Source organism: Thermobia domestica, chromosome 15 (genome assembly GCF_964235325.1).
Source record: "Thermobia domestica chromosome 15, izTheDome1.hap1.1, whole genome shotgun sequence".
Classification (NCBI taxonomy): Eukaryota; Metazoa; Arthropoda; class Insecta; order Zygentoma; family Lepismatidae; genus Thermobia; species Thermobia domestica.
Window position 1 is genome coordinate 14,706,442 of NC_137468.1, and position 19,606 is coordinate 14,726,047.

Sequence of the window (19,606 nt, forward strand, 5' to 3'; positions counted from 1 at the left end):
CTTCGTCGTGCAACAAGTGCAAGTGTCGTAAAATGTCTTACTGAGTCATACATGCTTCATCTTGGTATTTTTATGAACATCTTGGTAGATAATGGGCCACAGTTTATTGGTAAGGAATTCGTACAAGCTATGGAAGCATATAACGTCAAAATACATTATACTACGCCTTATCACGCACAAGGAAATGTCATCGAAAGATTCCATGCCGATTTAGAGAGAATTTTGCGTGTGTTGTGCCGCGATTCTCATTCTTCATGGCCAGAATATATTGTGCAAGCTTGTTTATTGTTGAACTATACTATTAGTGCCAGTTTGGGAATAGCGCCCGCAGAGTTGCATCTTAACATCAAACCAGAAGAATTTACACTGTCACATTTTGGAATTGTGAAAAACAACGAAACAGTTGATGAGCAAGAAGGTATAGATTGGAATGGAAAATTAATAATGGCTGATTTACGGCGAAAGAAAATCATTCAGCAACGAAACGAAAAGTTGAACGTTCATCAGAGAGCTCGAAGAACTTTGTGTGAAGGTGACTTAGTTTTCTTACGTCAGTATAATATTAGAAGCTTGGTAGACAAACGTATAGCCAAATTGTGTGAAGTGTACCGTGGACCTTACTTACTGTGGAAACAAGTTGGTGAAAATGTGTTTGAAGTATTGGATCCGCAAAGTGGCAAATATATCGGATTTCAGAATGTTTCTAGAATGAAGCTGTGGAGACCAACACCAGCTACTAGGAAAAAGTGGCTAGAAATTCTGAAGAAGCATGTGGATGAAGAACAGTTCAGTGACATTTTAGAGAGAGCCGAAAAGGAAGCCAACGGAGATTACATGAACGAAGAAGAAGAGGAAAATAAAGAAGATCAATTGTGTAGTATCAATAATGAAGATCGAGAAGTGAGAGTACATTCTAGTTTCGTTGACGAAAATGTCTTGTGGTATATACGACATGGTTATTTAGATGAGCGAAAGTTGTTGAATTTATTAGAGAAATATTACCATTAGTACTTCGAAGAAGTCAGTTTGAATTTAGAGATATGTTAGGAGATATTAGAGTAATATACACGTTTATTACAGTATTCCTTTTGTTGTTATTGACACAACATTGAAGTTTTACCTGAAGACCTACGACCACATTTCGCCATGAATTTCATGTGCATCGTTTTCTTTTTGTCTTCTATAAAACTCTATGGGGTTTCATTAGTATAACTTGTTTGTAACCACATCTCTGTGTGTCTTCGTGGTCGTACTTATAGTGGGTAGGTTTATATGGTTTTTGTGGGTTGGCTCTTCTTCATTTAGTCGTCAGACGATCCCTAAGATGGATACAGGTTGGCATCTGTAGACATCTAACATTGCCTCAATATAATTCCCCATCATTCGAGCTTATATTGGTTTATTTCACTCTTCATTATAGTATTCATGTAATAGTCATCATTAAGGTTATATCTATAGGCTTATTATATATATATATATATATATATATATATATATATATATATATATATATATATATATATATATATATATATATATATATATATATATCGTCGGCGGCAATTCAAAACCTGCTATGTGCATTTTGCAGGAGAAGCGAAAAACAGTATCCTGGTTAGCTTTTTGGCTTTATAAAAGTGATGTTATAAGTAATATTTGATGCTGCACGTAACTGGTACCTTCTCAAGTAACTTGAGAAGGTACCAGTTACGTGCAGCATCAAATATTACTTATAACATCACTTTTATAAAGCCAAAAAGCTAACCAGGATACTGTTTTTCGCTTCTCCTGCAAAATGCACATAGCAGGTTTTGAATTGCCGCCGACGATATATATATATATATATTCAGCATCATGTCCTGTATATGTATATTTCAATATTAATTTATCATGTACCATGTACTTATTTGATGAAGTTGCACGAAGGCGTTGAGGATTGGGACGTGCTTGTCGTGGTTTGTACTCGTGAAGTGATTTGAAAGAAAAAAAAAGAGAGAATGAAAGAAAAAATACTTACATTTCTTTTGTTAACCCATCCCAAGTCAACTTCCTTTTAACCATAATTATGTTATTTTAACCTTATTATAGTAATTACATGTAACACGTAAAAACATACACTTGATATCCATACACGAAGAATACAACACAAGGAAGAACATACGTAGGTCCAAACAATAAGAAGAACACACATTCTATTCACCTCCACTTAATACGAATGCAGCAGTAGCAAATGCAGCACATTTTAAGTCACAAAAAAAAGAGAAAAAAAGGAAGATGCAAATTATACGTTAATAAGTTTATACGCAATAAGTTATAGTATTCCATGCATCTTCATATTGGCGCCGAATTTTGAAAAATAGTCCAGCGCTATTAAAGGACTATAGCATGCAGAGACCTTCTAGAATTTCCACCGATGGACCTAGCCCTATCCAATGGGAAGAGGATAGGAGCAGAAGATTTAATCGCCGAGTGTTCATTCAGTCGGAGAGAATGAACGAAGAGGATGGCCTATGGACTGGACATTGTGCTGGGACATGGTGTAGATTGTGAATAGTGGATAATTTGGACAGTGTAACGTATGCAGATAGTAAAAGTATAAACAGTGTGTTATAAATGAACAGTGAAGTGTTGTTATTCGAACTGGAAAATACATCTATATTTATTTTAATATTCATTTTTCTTTTTATGTTCAATTAATTGCAAAGGTGAAAGTGTTTCTAAAAGTTGAAATTAATTCATTGCTTGAAGTGTTTTCTCATTTTATTCACATTATTTGCAATATTTTAGTGTATGTGTTAAATATTCAATTTCTTTAAGTATTGAGTGAATTTACATTTGAACTAATAGGTTACAATGAATACATATCCATACATTTATTCATATTTATGGACTCAATAGACATTTTATTTTAGTGAGTGCAGTGTTAACCAAGCATTAATGTGAACTATAACCCAAGTGAAGAGTGCTTCAAAAACTTACAGTGCGTCCTCGTCATACGCAGACACAAACTATCAATGTTGCCAGGGTTCTTAGGATAAACGTATCTCATCAGAACTTTACCTATCAACTGTTCGGGTGCCATTTGTCATAAACTCATTTATTCATCATTTTGGTAATATGCAGCTCAAGCAGTTTAATTCTCTTTTTAATTTAAAAGGACTAGCATATACTAGCAGACGACGTTTCTATGTGTGAGTGTGTGTGTGTTCTCACTCATCGGATGCATGTGGGCGGAGTGACCTTGATCAGCACTCCTTCAGCCAATCACAGCTCTGTCCGCTCTTACGTCACTTAACGCGTGAAACCCACGCGAACAGCGAGAGCTGAAGAGATTTAGCGGGAGACAAACTACTTGGCGCCCAAGAGAAGATTATGTAACAGCTTCTTTTACCCTGCTGCAACAAGACACTGTTTAATTATGTTCTGCACTTAACCGAATCGAATTATTTCTCACAACATAAGAAACATCTATATGTCGTATTACCTTAATTGTTATATCTCACTTTAAAGCTATGTAAGTATTAATATAATTAAAATTTTCGAATCGATTGACGAGTATTTTCTGCAATTGTGCATGTCATCTCCTACGCCTCGTGGCTGTCTATTTGAGTACATGGTGCAAAATTTACTTTTAATTTATTTGTGTAATTTGTTAATTTTCGAAAATATGATGCTGAATCTTTTGTGTCTCTAAAAGTTGTACGTAGAATTTTTGCTTATGTGTAGTTGGCGTTGAAAGGAGCTTTCTTCGGATAACTTGTTTCATCATCAACGCTCGAGCAAACGTCCTATTTACGACTATCAAATATAATGCTTGCTCTATCTGGATCACCATCCTATGGAGTAAACATTATAAATATAGACGCATTGTTGTGACAATCTCCCACTGTTACGGCAGAAGCGTTCTTTGGTAAGGTGTTCCTTCAGTGGTTCTAAAAGATGAGTGTTTAACGGCTCTGTATCTGGACTGTATGCTGTATATATCAGAATATTTTGCAACATCCCTTTCATTAAGAAGCAAATTTACTATACAGCATGTCACGTTCTATAATCAATTGAGAAAAGTAAGTAACCTATGACGAAAAGCTTCATCGTTGAAGCAAGGGCAATTTTCAGTGTCTGTGGTAAAGCCCACATTGATACTCAGGAAGATTATGTTATGAGTTTTGTGGGTTTGGATAGGAAACGTGCACCATGAGCTGCTGCCATCAGGCAGAACGTCAGACTCGGATCTGTACTGCGGACCGGTAGCACGACTATACCTAGCAAGTCAAAGCAAGTGGCCAGAATTGGTCAACAAAAAGGGTGTCGAATACCACGCTGACAACACCAGACTGCTCAAATCTTTAACGACCCGTCAGAAATCGAAAAAAAAAACTTGGTTGCAAAGATTAATGTATCCATCATATAGCCCAGACTTAGTGCCGTCAGACTATTATTTATTTCAGTTTGTGCAGAACTACCCGAATGATGTTAAGATAATCTTAAAAATGGTCTGTGAAAATCACGTGTCACACTTTTTTCTTTGCCCTGAAACCATACAAGTTCTGTAACGACGTGCTTATGCTCTTGCCAAAAAAAATGGCAGTGGCTTAATATTGTTATTTTCAAATCACAGTAAATTCTCAATTTTGACCTACAAAGTCTCAACACTTTTGAGACAACCTAACATTTCCCATTGTAAGATATTAATAGCACTAAAACCTTTAAGGAGAAAAAAAGTCTACAGTAAATAACTAGATAAACTAAAGCAGTTACTATAAACAGTGTTTGTTTACATATGAATTATAATGCATCTTACACATTTTAGAAATGCAGAACCATATAGATGGGTGTTAAGTAAGTATGTGGAAGAAATGTATTTTAGGGAAGTAAGAAAAAGAAAGCAAAAGCATCTTCTCTTTCCTCACAAGGTTTAAAGCGAGGTTGCAGAATTAAGAACTGAAATTCTGCAAAATGAAGCCGGATAATCTCCCAGAGAACTGATGTTAAAAAGACATTTACCAAGTATTTCTACAAGGTACTTCTCTAATGCTTTCTCTACACCATGCTCTTTGGGGGGAAAAAACATTGCGGTAATGGAGAGTTGAAAAGAAGTGGAAAAAAATGAACAGAAGCATTAGTCTCCCTTTTTTTTTCTTTTCTTATCACACCTTTCGCCCGTAATCTCCTAAACGTGCTTCTAAAGAGACAAGGGATTATCCTTTCACAAAGGTAAAGAAAGAAAAAAAACAGTCGAATATGACAGAACTTTTAAGACGAGAATTTTCTCTCCATTTGACCGACAATTACGAAGCGAAAGGTTGCTTTTAATATAAAGTGTTCAAATTTCTGATTCCACTTGACAATTTTACAACATTTATTTTCTTTTGCTCAGTTTAGGCAAGTGGTTAGTACACGTTATATTTCCGGATCTGAACCATTCCGATAATCACATCCAGCAGGAATCTGGGTCTGGAACCTCGCGCGTAGAAATGACGCACTAACCACTTGGCAACAAGTTTCAATTTGATTTGGTCCTGTTACGCTTTGTAATTATATAAGGTGCACGTGATAAATTGGGAATACAGGATGAAGCAGTGGAAACGCATGTTTTTGAAACCGAGTGACGAGCGGGGTTATCGATTTTGAGCAACCGTTGCCAGACAGCTCTCAGACAATGCAATTGCAGTTGCTATGGAACGTTGAATCGTAGAGCATCGTGTTTACGCGGCAGAGCAGTTCTTTACAAACAATTGTTAAACGTCTTTTCCGTCGAAAGTTTAATGTTGAACGTCGAGGTACAGTCCCAGATCGATGGGTTGCAGCGCTCACTTCTATAACCACTTCGATCTTCTATCAAAACAAATTACTTCAATCTTACGTCCCACAGTTATACCATGTAGGCAAACGGAGGCAATGATGATTAGAAATAAATGAAATGGTGGGTGTAATGAAGAAATTGGGAGGAAACGGATGAACCCCGAGAAAACTCACGTACACAGTGTTTGTCCACCGCAAAGCCCACTTGGCGCGAACTAGGATCGAACCAGGGATCCACGCACCACAGAAGAACACTCTACCACTGAGTTGCAGCGGCCCCTTTATATCAAAACAGATTCGGTTTTAATACAGGTTCTGTTTTCTATGAAAACCGGTTTCAATTCTAAAACCGGTGCATTTTCAATCACAATCGTTTTTTTAAAAATCAAAACCGGTTTCAGTTTTCCATGAAACAGATTTTGGTTTCCTATGAAAATCCGGTTTCAGTGAAACACCGGATCGGTTTTGTTGGAAACCGAAATGCCGGGTTTTTTCTGTAAACTGTTTTCTGTTTTTCGTTTTTAAAAAAACGGGTCTGCCCATTCCTAATATGTAATTAGGAGTCCATAATTTTTGAGGATGATAGCCAATGAAGAACGAAGAGAAAGATTTGATTGAATTTGAGTTCATCGTCCTTTTTAAGAGGAAGGCTATATGACACATGGACCTACAGTCTAATGTAGGATTCAAACCACATGAGCGCCCTCCCGGAATTGAACCTGAATCTCCCACACCAAAGGAACATACGCGAACCATTTAGGCACAAGCGAGCTAACCAGGAGTAAAAGTGGATCTGAAAAGGAAGGGGACGGTAGGGTAGTGGCATGATATCAGGCCGTCCCTCTACCTATCTTTGCCCATTGTAATTTTTTTTAGAAACTCGGGGACGCCGTAAATTTTTTGGAGGTGAAGGGACGGCGTTCCCTCGCGTTCTCTTCTCACTTTTATCCCTGGAGCTAACGAAAAGAAAGAAACTTAGAAATATCCCTTTCGTTCTAGTCCCTTTTTTCTCTGTTAGCATCATCTCAATTAGTAAAGCTCGGGAAAAAGAAATTAATAATAATAACCCTGGAGGTTTGTTTTCTTCCATTAGTGTTCAGTGACCTTAACAACCCTGCTAGCTTGTTATTTAGTTCAGCGTTTCTTCCCCTTAGGTGTGATATCTTCCTTCCTATCCGCTTTCCTCGCATAGACCGGAATAGCAGTTCGAATAACATTTGCTTTGTATATTTTGCTTCTGTAGGATAAAACGAGTCGAACAGAGTGTCCTCGGGGAATGTATATTTCCAAGGATATCTTGTTCTTTTCTGAAGCTCTTTTTTCAGCAAACATTGCTATTTTTTTTTTTTTTCATTAGAGGACGGCATTGCCTCCAAAACTATTTTGTTGTGTCAACAAGTTCCGTAAACAACATCTTTCTTCAGTGTAATCCAAACATACGTTATACATGTGTTATTTGAAGTAAATTTAATTTTTTGCACTTTGCGTATTTATGGAAGTCTGAGTTTATGAAGAATAGGTCCTACCACATTTTAACCCTGGATTGAATTCAGTGCAGTTTGTGCATGCACACACCATTAAGTAAGATCAACGTATATAGTGAAGGCCACTCCCCATCACACCATTTTCGCCTCCAAGAGAGTTAGATTGCATTACCACGCCACCAAACGGTCTGCTAGGAAAGAGTCTTCCCTAGAAATATACTGAAATCGGCCCGTGATCCAAATTGGGTTGTTATTGACTCAAAATGTTGCTTTTGATCTAAACCTACTCCGAAACAAATTTTGACCGCCTACCCCACCCCTTACTGGATTATCGTATCATACACGCTCAAAATTTAATATTTTTAAATTCTGATGAGGGTGGTGCAAATAATTTGAAAGTTTCACAGATTGTAGATACGAGGTACTTATGTAGGTATAAATGTGATTTTTTTTAAACAATCGATGCGTATTTTTTTGTTGTTCTTGCATGCTGAAAATTTCAAAAAATGGTAAGATTTTTTTTTGAAGGGACACATCTCTGATTTCTTTGTTTAAAACGTAATATCCTTTTTTCAGGGTATTTCAGGGTCTGAAAGTCATGACAATATTATCAAAAAATAAAACTGAAAAAATTGTTTTTACAGTTTTTTTTTTTTTTTTTTACAATTTTAGAACTCTCAAGGTCAAAGCTTCGAACTTTTATTTGCTATAGTGTGGTATTTTCCTTTCTCTTTTCTCACTAATTTATTTAAAACTGGCTACAAAGTTGAAAATATTCCAATCTACGACAAGCGACGATGATTGAATTATTCCGAATTATATGGTGTTTGGGTTTTTTCATTTGGTCTCATTATGAGAGAAGATTTATGTGTACCTAATTGCTTTGAATGTTAAAATAAATTAATATGCACAGTATAATTTTACTCAAACATATAATGAAAACACATTGATATAGCTATAATCCAAATATCGTTTTCTCTTGTTTTTCTCTTAAATTGAATGTATTTTTGTGCTTATTTTTGAACCCTTAAACTTTATCTTTGTACATTAAAACTTTAATTTCCTTATGCTTAAAATTATAAGCAGAGAGCGGATTTTAAGGTGCAGTACCTTGTCTATAAAGATAGTTGTTATAACAACCAAAGTTTTTTAAAAAAAGCATTTCTGGGCGTAAAACAAACTGAAATGAACACACTTTGTTGCACCTTTTTAGTAAATACTGCACCTTTTTTTGCTAGAGTCATAAGATTTTACTTTTTCTTATTTCTTTTAGCATTTAGCACCTTCATTGTCCCTTTTTTCTCTTTATTTAAAAAAAATGGACAGAGCAATATGTTTTATTTTCAACTTAGTTTACACATAACATTCCATAAATTTAGGCGCAATCTTGACAGATTTGCTAGGGATAAATTTGAACTGAATGTCCGAAAACAATCCGGACATAGAAACCTTTGCAACGTCAACTAAACTTCCTGTCCATATGCTTACAAAGTGTGTACCACAGGCTTCCGTTGTTGTCGAACGAAGTTTTTCCATATACAAGGATCTCCTGAGCTCCAAGCGACAGAAAGTAACATTCGAAAACATTGAAATGTTGTGCACAGTGGCGTATTTAAGGGGGCTTCCGGGCTTAAGACCCCCCCGAAATCTTACTATAGTAAAGTAAATGAAATATCTTGCAGAATTTTCACATTTCCAGGCAAAGCCCTCCCCGAAAGCTAGCAAAGCTCCCCCCGAAATAAAATCGTAAACACGCCACTGGTTGTGCATTATCCAGTATAACCAGTTTCTGAAAACTGGTATGTAACGGTTTCTTAAGCCACACTATTGCTAAATTAAAGTTATATAGAAGTACAGAACTTAATAAAGAAATCCTATTAGCACCATTTTTGCACCTTTTTAAATGATTTTTCAGCCCCTTTTATTCCCTTTTTCGTATCACGTTTTTGCACCTTAAAATCCGGTCCCTAGTTATAAGATTCAATTGCATCCAAAATTGCGAATTGGAGAAACATAACAGCAATTGTATATAAAATAGATTTCAAATTGATCTTTTATAAAAGAAACATTATAATAAATAAGAGGCAAACTTGGGGTAAAATTGCAAAACGAAGTTCGTTACTCAAAAATATGATACAAGGAGAGTTTCAAGGCACTGTTTTTAAATATTAAGTAGGATTCAACATTTTGACATTAAGGTCCTTAAATGGTCCACAAACTGTAAAAAAAAAAAAAAAAAAAAAGTTTGTTCAGTTTTAGTTTTTTTTTTTTTTTTTTTTTTTTGACTATGTTACCATCACTTTCAGACCCTGAAAAAATATATGTTTCACCTAAGAGTATTATATCATTTTGAACCAAAAGAAAACAAATAACGACGCCCCCCTGAAAAAATCGTAAAAAAAAAATGAGTCAGGGACGTCCCTGATTTTTTTGTTTATTTTTGTCTTCCGAAACATAGGATAAACAAAACATTTGGAAGTTTTGTCTTCCCAAACATGCAAGTAGTTTGTCATTTCTTTTGTTTGCCCAAACTATTATTCTGTTTGCTGCGTTGCAAATTCACACAAAGGACAAATAGTGCAAAAGAGAGAAAGAAAAAGAGAAAAGGAAATATAGAGAAAACAAAGAAAAATAGACAGAAAAAAGGAGAGAGAGAGAAAGAAAGAGAGAGAGGAAAGGAAGACAAAGAAAGATACAAATAAAAGAGAAAGAAAAGTACAGAAAGAGAGAGAAGGAAGAAAGGAAAGAAAGAAAGGGAGAAAAAGAAAGAGCAGAAAGGAAACAAAAATACCATTCTAGCTCACTATTCAAGTTTCACCCTTTCATTGTCAAATTTTAAGGCATTTTTTTTACAGTTCTTCTCTTTTACAAAAGTAATTTTATGTCGTATTTTATTTCTTTACATGTCCTTGTTTGTTAGATCGTTATTTCCATGCACCCACTCAGCCCCCCATATATATATATATATATATATATATATATATATATATATATATATATATATATATATATATATGATATACATATATATAACTTTCTCACCCACGAGTAATAAAACAACAGGGACGAAAGAAAGAGAGATCTATTTTCACATGGCACCTACCCATTCGTTCATATTCATCAGTCATTCATGAATTCTTACATTTACAATTCATGACTCTCGTCCTGTCTTTTTTTTTTTCTTTCCTTCTGTCTCCTTTCTCTGTGTTTCACAATTATATGTTCATCCATCCTCTTGTTCTTCCATCAATCCCTTTTCTAACGTACTTCAGTTTTAATTCCTTTTTTTTCCTATTTATTCCTCAATTTTAGAAATTGTTCGAAACCCACTCGTTGGCCGTCTTCAGGGAATTTTCCTTTATAAGACAATATATATTCATATCATATGTATAAAAGTTACTTACTATAATATGTAACTGTAGTTCATTTTATGCACAGAAAAACAAACAAAAGTTATACGTTTTTTTTTTAAAAAAAAGAGAGCATTAGTATGTAAAGAGAGATGTTGGCGACTATATAATTTCAAAGAGTAATACAAATGTATCCTTTTCTACCAAGGTAAACCTATTCTTTTGGAAGAAAAAGTAGGTTATCAAGTTTGTGACGTCTAAGTTATTAAGACATGTAAGTCCCTTGAAAGAAAGTTATAATATGAAATTCCTGGATTTTTTTTTATTTTACCTAAATTCATATCCTCCCCGACAAATACCACCTTTACGAAGACACTTATTTGTCGGGTGGGGAGGATTTTGATTATGGGATGAAAATAAATATCAGAAAGACAAAAGTCATGGTGATTGGAACCAAAGGGTTGATGTCAAATATAGAAGTAGGAGGGCAAAAAGTTAGAACAGGTGACTAGTTTTCGATACCTGAGTAGTATTATTAGTGATGATATTAAGTGTGAAGGTGAAATAAAAGCAAGGATAGTAATGGCGAAAGAAGCCTTAAGGAGGAAGAAAAGTCTGTTTCGTGGGACCTTGAATAAAGAGTTGAGAAAAAGACTCATAAAGGGTTTTGTGTGGAGTATTGTGCTGTATGTGTGAGAAACATGGACATTACGCACAAAAATGATGAGAGGCGATTGGAAGCTTTCGAAATGTGGGTGTGGAAAAGAATGAAAAGAATTAACTGGGTCGAGCAAAGAACGAATGAGAGTGTGTTAGAAATGGTGAGAGAGAAAAGAACAGTTCTAGGTATTATTAAGAAGAGGAAGAGAAAACTGGTTGGAACATTGGATAAAAAGGAACTATATCATGAGGGTTTTGCTAAAGGGTATGGTGACAGGAAAAAGAGGGAGAGGGCGAAATGGACTACAATTAATGGACGGTGTCAAAACAGAGAAATCTACAGGAAGACGAAGAGGTTAGCGGAAGACCGTGGAAGATGGAGGCTTCTCAATTGCAGGAAGTGACCTGGCAATAATTCCAGAATACCTATGATGATGATGATGATAAATTCATATATTCTAGTATTGTGAAAATTAAGTCTGAAACTTAACTCTCAAAACTCTGTCCTACCAAATAATTAGAATGTTCGCCTATGGTGCGAATGCCTCTGTGCCTTTTCATCGATTTTTTGAGCAATCTTTTAATGGCGTTGAGTACTTACCCTACCTTTTAATTTTCACCTATTGATTTACGTTGATTGGTTAATTGATTGATTTAACCACCGCCTCGTAAAAGGGCAATTACTTGCGTTCAAATGAACTGGTATTTTAATAATATAATATTACTGGTGTCTTCTTCAAGGGTATAGTCAAGTATTTTTTGATACTTAATATGGCAAGCAAGTTTTTAGTATTTGCAGCCCTCCTATCATAGTGTAATCCATGCAGATATCTGACCATTTGAACTTGGCTAATTCTCTTAGTATAATTAGTATCGGGTTTATTGTTTAACTAAGAAACGTTTCTACCTTTATGTGAGCAATTGGTAATTGTTTAGTAATGAGGAGCCAACACTAATGAAGACAGAAAACAACGTGCCCTGTTGGGCTCTAACCCGCTTTCACTCGCTAACGCTCGCTTAGCTATACTGTCTGGATTAAAAGTTATTAACCTAACCTAACCGAATGTGAATAAAATATCGCATAAAAGTCAATCAAAAAACCTGGCAACCCCGAAGCTAAACAATAGCCGTATTTTATGTTGGTTACTTTTGTTTCTTACTTTGTACATACTTTCTTATAAATTTTTATTTTAATTCATACTTTTGCACAAAATTCGAACACCTCGTATAGATAGATATCTAATGAACTACCGCAACACTTTTTTTTCCAATCTTGGTCAAACATTAAAAGGCAATAAAGAAATCTCTCCTGTTATTCAGAATCATTGGGCACATGTCTAACCATTTTAAACGAAAGATCTACGTACCAAATTGCAAACTAATAATTTTTCATGAGGCTCAAATGAATATTATGTGACTAGCATTGGTTCATGACTATTACCATTTTTGTACTCTACTCCTTTTCTCTACTATTTAAAGTATTCAAATTATATATAATTTTTACACAACGTAAGCCTGAACATAAACACTTAACATCACAGAATACAGGTCTATGCTAAACGAATACTTCTTGAAACAATGATCCTGATTATGTGGGAAACTAACTGCCAGAGATTTTTCTTTGTGGCGCAGGGCACGATGGTTCAGTGGTAGAGTGTCCGTGGTGCATGGTGCATGGTGTCCGTGGTTCGATTTCCGAGCAAGTAAGTTTGTGGTGGACAACGTCTATCGGTTTCCTCTGGTTTACTCTCATGTCCTTCCACATTCCATTCCATCAATTCTTTCATCATAATTCACTTGCCTATATCATCCGTCTCCTTTATCCTAAAACTCATGAACGTCGTATGTTAAAGTGAAAGATATCATTTCGCTCCATTTTGTTTTACTTTATAAAACATATACACCAAATTATAATACTCGTTGATACTATATATATATATATATATATATATATATATATATATATATATATATATATATATATATATATATATATATATTAGAAACAATTTGTTATTACGTTTAACCCTTGTGTACTACCATGGGGTCTTTTGGAACCCCAGACATGTTTATCATGATATATATCTTTTAAACAAGAGAGACTAGAATTCAGTCTTTGCTTGAATTCTATCTCGAGTGTATGCTAAAGATGCCTACTAAAAATTTCAATTGTCTGTTTGATGGTTCTGCGTAAAGAACATAATTTAGATGGGGTTCTAGAAGACCCCATGGTAATTCCTGTGTAACAATGTTCTTGATAGTACATAAGGGTTAAAATACACAACTGATGTGCTCAATTCCAAAATAGTCTAAGTCACAAAAGTAAGTTTTTCAGGAGACGAATATTTTGTGTGTGTTTCCATCATTCTATTTCTGCAAAAACTTGTAATTCCATAAAACTTGTAATCTACATAAAACAAACTTGTAATTGCCTACTTTTCGTAAAAGAACTGTGAAATAATCGTCTATAGCAAGAGTTTTATAAATGTTTTTAGGCATGAGTCAGAAAATAACTTCAGAGAATACCGCTGACTAAGGACATTTTGGAAAACAAAGTTATTTTCTTTTGCCTACAATTAATTTGGCTTATGAAGTTTTTATTTGGCACGAAACCCTGTTCAATATACGAAGATACGTAAATAACTTAATAAAACCAATATTTCAAAATTGACAAAAATTGACTTAGGCTCTTTTGGAATCCACCCCTTCAACTCTATTTTCATTAACCGCAATAGACCATAGCACAATTAAGTTATAATATATAAATTATCTAACTAGTCCATCATATAAGTATCTAAAATTATAAGTAATTCATTAGAATAAATACACATTATTCTAATAAATAAATTAAAATAGCTAATAAAGTTATACATGTAACTCAAGTATACGTACATATATGAGAGAGAAAGAGCTATTTATGAACACTTTCAATCTCTGTATAACACACACAAACGTACAACCGTGACAATACTTTTCATTAAAATAAATTAGGCTATTTGCAATACCCTTGCTTCCAAAAATTTCAAAATAATTACAATGAATATTCTTTTACAATAACTAATCAGCACATTCCAAATCAGTGTTTCTTCCAGACATATTTTTTTGGGGTTGCATTGTCGCCCCCCGGAGTTCTGAGAGTGTCCCCCAGAGGAGACCAAAATAATACGTTTATAATATAATAATAAGGAAAATAGTACCAGGAGTGCCCCCCGAAATACTAAGTGTGCCCCCCCAAAAAACATTATGTCTGAAAGCAACCCTGTTCCAAATGTGTGTTGATCATCTCTATTGTAGATCTCAATGTTATTATGGTCATTATTCTCTGTATGAGATTGAGAACATTTAGTTTTAGAGTTACAAACTATGCAGTGTCGGAAGTCTTATACAAGAAATTTGCCCATCCGTCCGTCCGTTCGTCTGTTGACAGGTATCAGAGCAAAAACAGCAAGAAATGTCGAGAAGAGTTTATTTTGCAATCAATTTAACGTCCCAGTAATAGCTTCCATCTTTTCTATTAATCTTCTATTTAAATTGGAAGTGGTTCAAATTTAAAATTTCCGATTTCAGCGTCTATCGTTATAGAACTAAAACGGTAACGGTTATCGAGCAATATTTCTTTTTGCGAACGATTCAACGTCTCAAGGCAACGTACCATAAATATCTGCAACACTCTACCAAAACAGTAAATGGTTCAAATTTAATATTACTTCCGGTTTCAGTACTGATTTCCGACGAGCAAAAACGGCAAAAGATATCGAGACTTCAGCTTCGCAAGACTAGGTTCTATCTCCATCACTAACCATCTATTTAATCCGAAAGTGGCTTAAATTAATGATTTCCGGTTTTAACATTTTCTACCGTACAACAAAATCAGAAAAGAATAGCGAGTAATGACATTTTGATATGGATCCAACGGTCCTAGGAACAAGTTCTATTTTTGGTCTTAATAATCTATTGTAACTAGTAGTTATACATGTACTACTTCAAGTTAGAGTATTGAATTCTCATAGTTTGGAAGTCTACCCTAATATTACACTGTGAAACGAAACCCACTTGTATTTAATATATTCTTAGATGTCACCCTGCTCTGTGTCAAATTATTAAAGGTACACAATTTTGTTATCAAGAAATACCATTTCACGTTTGATATGCAGATAATAATCAATTTAATGGAGCACCTGAAGTTAGAAAAACCTTAGATGTCTGCAGTGGCGTATTTAGGGGAGCTTCCGGGCTTAAGCCCCCCTCGAAATCTTACTTACTATAGTAAAGTATATGAAATATCTTGCAGAATTTTCACATTTTCAGGCAAAGCCCTTCCCGAGACTTAGCAAAGCCCCCCCCCCCGAAACAAAATACGCCAATGGGTGTCTGGGTTGGAAACGGACAAGTGGTGATGACAATACCGGTTTGTTATTATTGGTGGTAGTTTGATAGGGCAAACTCCGTACTACGTGAGGAGCTGTAGAACAGCAGTGTGCACGGAACTGAGCGGAAGGAGATAACATAAAATAGGCGGCCTTTGATTTCCAACAAGCATAGTATTGGTGCTCAGTTATGGGATATGAGTGTGATGAAACTGACATGTGTGTTGCGAGGAACATTGGAAAAGATGATGATGTCATGCAAAACTCACGGAAAAATAACATCTTCGAAGAGGAATAATGGCCGGAAGAAATCCCTCAGTGACAGGTCCTACCGAGCATTAAAGCGGATTGTCACTCATAACCATCATGAAACTGTGGTGCAAGTGATGGAAGAAATGAAGCAACACCTCCTATAGCCAATAATCACAGTCCACCGGGAGTGAAATAACGTGGATTTGGAGGGTTGGGATAATTCTTCAACACGACACCAATGATGATATGGCCTAGGGGCAGAGTTCACTATCAACGATAACTTCCTTGAGTTCACAACCTCTTTCTTAAAGTTGAATATAAGACAAACTGTTGCAAATAGTAAGGAAAACAGTTGGAGAAAGAAGGCAATCGAAAGTTGTTCTTACTTCAGATGTTTCCTATTTTTATCTCAAATGTAATGGTATTATTCGGGTGATAACGTAACTGAGCAGGGCATTGAGAGGTATGTACCGACTCGTAACATCAATGTAGAGAATTTTTTCGGAACTTCGTGATTCTCACCGGATATAGTTACAAAGAGACGTTATAAGTATCAACGATAGACTAATACGTGATAATGAACGCCGCATACTTCCAACAATCCATCATGACCCAAATTAGTCGGAAAGCTATAGCTCCTTTGTACATAGTCAACACGAATAAGGTGCGGATTCATGTGTCAATTCATATCCTTGGGTTTTATTTCGCCATGAAGCAGAAAACGGAAATCTCAATTATTTCGGCATGACATTCTTACGGAAAACTGGGGACGCGGTGGCGTTCACCTCTGGTGTATGGGGTCCCTGGTTCAATCCCAGATCACAGTTGACTTTGTGGTGGACAAACATCACGTGCGTGGGTTTTCTCGGGGTTCTCCCGTTTCCTCGCCCTTTCTTCATTCCACCATTTCATACATTACTCATCATCACAGTCTCCTTTAGCTACACGGACGTAAAACTCAAAGGTTTCGTTCCAACCGAATTAAGTTCTGAGTTTTGGGGTTGCTAAAATGACGTCTTCTACAATATCGCCCTTATTGTCTGTGGAAACTTAGAGAGACGAGTTTGTGCAGAATTTCTATCTTTGTGCTCCAACGTAGTTTGGTGTGTGGAAATTGCGACATCGTGCGGTAGTCCACAGTATTAGGCTCCAATGGAACACCATTGGTGCAGACGAGCAAAATATAAACCGGAAAACGTTTTCTATACAATTGCTACGCATTTTGTTTCGAGTCCTTGCATTATCACTTTTCTGGAGCAACTAAAAAGCAGTTCAACCGTTTGTACTAATGAAAGGAATTATTTCCTTAGTGATCACTGTCTATGTTTGAAGAGTAATGGTCATCATTGCAGGCTTTTGACATAAATAATTTAAACGTCTGGCTGTTTTCATATCTATTAATAATTCTCACTCGTTGATTAAGCTTATTTACATCACAAAGAGATCACTGAAAGAAGAAGACATAAATGATTAATTCACTGAGTGCTATGATGCAGTAAATTTTAAATTCAAATAGAAACACAAAGTTACAAAGTGAAACACAAAGTTAGATACTAGTCAGGTGAAAGCTTTCTTTTTTTATAAAGTAACTTAAAAAGGCATTGAAATTTAATCTTATTTTTAACCAACTTCTTAAGTTTTTGAGTTATTCTCGACTCTTTTGAGAACTCTCGATAGTATTTCGATTCGATTTTCCTAACCGAATAAGCTATTCCCAAGAAAGTTTTTTTTTACTAAAAAAATAGTAATTAATTAATGATTCATTAAAATGTCAAACAATTCCTGCAACATCTAATGAGAAAATATTATCCTAAAATACGCTCCAACCAGAAATTGAACAAAGTAAATTTGGTTGCATATACTTAAGGATATAAAAGCATCCTTGTAGTCAGCTTTCTACAAAAGCTTTAACAATTTAACAACGGCTTAGGTCACTGCCCATTACTGTTTATATTCCGGTCTTGGTCAATTTTTGGCAGAATGTCATTTATTTTATTTTTGTAACTAGTCACCCGCTGGAAGGAGAATCATGGACATCAAGTTTTAAGAATTAAAGCTATTGGACTATCTTTTGGTTGTTGCTTTCGATAACGCATTTTGCCCATAATCAGTGCATATTTCTTTACGGGTCTACGTAGCATTTGCGCTTTTTATTTTGCGCAGCAAAATTTACCCATTTTTAAGAAAATTTACTCATTTTTTACGGCGCAGTATGTTATGTTTGATTCTAAGAATTCCAACCTTTTTTTAAATTTTTTTTACAGATTTATTAACAACAACTATTAGCTGTCAAATGAAGACTGACTCCACCCGCTGCAGGAAACATACTCTGCAATATGGAATTATAGTGCTATCTTCTTACCCAGTATCAGACCCAGCCTGGGATCGGGAGGCCTAGACCCCTTCTCAGTTTTATAAATGACAAAAATAATTTATGTTATTATTTTTATATTTTTTTGAAAGTTTATTGTAAACTGATGATATACCTATCATACACTGAGAAAAATCCTTTCTCCAGAAAGCATTTATATTGTACAAATATACGGAATCTTCTTGTTTACTACAGAAATCAGTATGGAGCATACGTTATCCGTATGCTACATAGGCACTCCTCTTAGATGTTACATCATGTCGTTGCATGATATCTGATATCTAACAGTCTTCCTTATATTACATACATATGTGTATGTTACCTTCGTCAGCTGTATGTTATGTACGTCCATTTGTATTTGACATCCTGACCGACTATATTGTTTCATACAGAAAGTACGTGCAGATGGAATACTTATACAGAAAGTATTATAAAATATGCGATTTCAGTTATACGTTTGCTGTACGTTAAGTCCAAAAACTACAGAAATTACGTATGTAACATACGATTTTACGTACGCCAGATACAATTTTTTTCTTAGTGTAGTCTGGATTTTGTAGAACCCCCAGTTTTTACCGTCTACATCCACCACTGTAATCTTACCTATAATAAAAAAAATACTTTCTGTTTTTTAGTGCATATTTTAAGTTTGTTCATATGTTTTAACAAAATGTATTTTATTTAGCAATATTAAGAAACCTTATAGCTTAAATTGGAATATGAACAGTGGTGCCGATTTCTGTAGAAATTTCTGGAGGAATACAGGTTCGCTAGATATAATCTATCATGACGTCAATGAGGATTTTAGTACAATTACGTTGGCCCAAGAAAACTTCAGAGAAAGAATCCACTCGGTCCCACTGGATCGCCGTCAGTGCATATAAACCACAATTTGGATTTATATCCAATGGAAGTATTTAAATTGTTTTTCGCTCTTTCCTAGTGGGTAATGCCCATCTTGAAGGTACGGGGTCTGGGTTTGATTCTCGGTAGAAGATTATTGAATGCAATAGAATGGTTCGATTACCGTACCATTTGAAATTCTAGGTCCATGTCTTATATAGCGTCAGTAATTAAGAAAGACTCGCTTAACTTGTATCAAAGGAAACAACAAATTTAACCAAGTATTGAACGAGAGACTAAGCTCATATAAGTAATAATAGTTAAACACGAAACCCTAAATGATGCAAATGCCAAAGTTGTTAAAATTGAGATTATACTAGCTAAATAATCTGTGCTTTATTTACAACATAGCCTTAGTAAAGGGTATATTCATATCCCATTCCACTGAAGCAAACTTTTGCCATGCAACTTAACATG